The 1,737-nt window shown below is 55.7% G+C and overlaps 1 pseudogene; it reads left to right on the top strand.

Moving 5' to 3' along the window:
• The first annotated feature begins 208 nt into the window (after positions 1 to 208).
• On the top strand, positions 209 to 1,413 carry LOC128121897 (thy-1 membrane glycoprotein-like; annotated as a pseudogene).
• Positions 1,414 to 1,737: the final 324 nt, after the last annotated feature.

Raw genomic sequence — 1,737 nt, 5'->3', positions numbered from 1 at the left:
GGTTTTTTTTTTTTTTGTGTGTGTGTGTGTGTGTGTGTGTGTGTGTGTGTGTGTGTGTGTGTGTGTGTGTGAGAGAGAGAGAGAGAGAGAGAGAGAGAGAGAGAGAGAGAGATTTTAAAGACCAGTTTTTCCTCCTCTTTCTATCTGTCTCCCTCTTTAAAAAAATCCTTCTTTCGAGGCTTCAGCGCTGGGTGCAGCAACTGGAGGCGGTGATGCATCGGGAGGAGGCTGCAGCCACCAGAGTCCAGAATCCAGGACAAAACCCTTGGCACCCAGAACCCAGTCGTCAGCATCGCTCTCCTGCTTTCAGTCTTGCAGATGTCCCGAGGGCAGAAGGTGACCAGCCTGACCGCCTGCCTAGTGGACCAGAACCTTCATCTGGACTGTCGTCATGAGAACAACACCAACTTGCCCATCCAGCACGAGTTCAGCCTGACCCGAGACAAAAAGCAGCACGTGCTCGCAGGCACTCTTGGAGTGCCCGAGCACACATACCGCTCCCGGACCACCTTCACCAGCCGCCGCAACATCAAGATCCTCACCTCAGCCAACTTTACCAGCAAGGATGAGGGCATCCACACGTGTGAGCTGCGGTCCTCTGGCCAGCCTCCACCGTCTCCTCTCAAAACGTTGATGTGCTCAGAGACAAGCTGGTGAAGTGTGATGGCATAAGCCTGCTGATTTAGAACACCTCATGGCTGCCGCTGCTCCTGCCGCTGCTCCTGCTTTCCCTCTCTCTCCTCCAAGCCACGGATTTCATTTCTCTGTGACTGGTTGGGTCCACAGAGAAACAGGAAACCTGCAAGGCCCAGTACAGAGGTCCTGCTTCTCTGGGTCAGCTGACTCCCTTCCCCGGTCCCTCAGATGCCTTGGGGAGAAATCGGGACCCTGTCCCTCATAAGGAACCCCAGTGCTGCATGCCATCGCCCATCCCCTCTGACACCTCACCCTCTCCGCACACCACTGGCTGCCATTTTATACTCTGTTCCAGGGTGGCTTCTGTCTGTTTATTTCGAGTTTCTCCTTTCTTTTCTCTGGGAGTCTGTGACAAGGGAGGCCAGGATTGGGGACCTAATGGATGGGTGACAGGATACCAGTCCTTGGGGGGAGTTCCTCCTTGCCAACCAGACCAGATGTCTGAAAGAAACATGGATGAGGGAGTTGGGGTGTGTCTGTGCCTGATACAGTCATACTTCAGATGAAACTATTGCCCAGCGGGCCGGGAGGGGGGCCTTAAGATCTCAAGATATCAGGATGCTGCTCAGCCTTTGTGGCCCGTGCAATGAGGATGAGACCTGAGATTCCACAAGGTCGTTCTCAGCCACCGCATACAAGGCCCCTCATACCACTGAAGAAGCACCCCCTGGAGCTCTTGAGCCAGGGCTCATTCCGTCAAGATGCAGGTTCAGCCAGAGAACGGGGGTGGGGGGGGGGGTGGGGATGGAGGGGATGGAGGGGTAGGCGGTGAGGTAACACCACCCCTCCCGTCTCTGCCACTGCCTGTAGTGAGAAGTGTGGCAGAGGAAGGCAAGCCCCTCGTCTGCTCCCAAGGAGGCAGAACTCTGACTTGCAGGATCTAAGTCGGTGCAGGAAGGAGGTCCCAGAGCCGTGGACCCAGCTTGCTGAGGGAGATTCTTTCTTCTTCCTTCCCTTGCCCCTCTGTGCCAACCCCTCTAACTGTTCCTGATCCCCCAGACCACCAGAGTCTTGCAACCTGCCTCCTCTGGGACCTCCTAG

Source organism: Peromyscus californicus, unplaced genomic scaffold (assembly GCF_007827085.1).
Source record: "Peromyscus californicus insignis strain IS unplaced genomic scaffold, ASM782708v3 Scaffold_3__1_contigs__length_106647218, whole genome shotgun sequence".
Taxonomy (NCBI): domain Eukaryota; kingdom Metazoa; phylum Chordata; class Mammalia; order Rodentia; family Cricetidae; genus Peromyscus; species Peromyscus californicus.
This window is presented reverse-complemented; position numbering and strand designations above follow the sequence as displayed.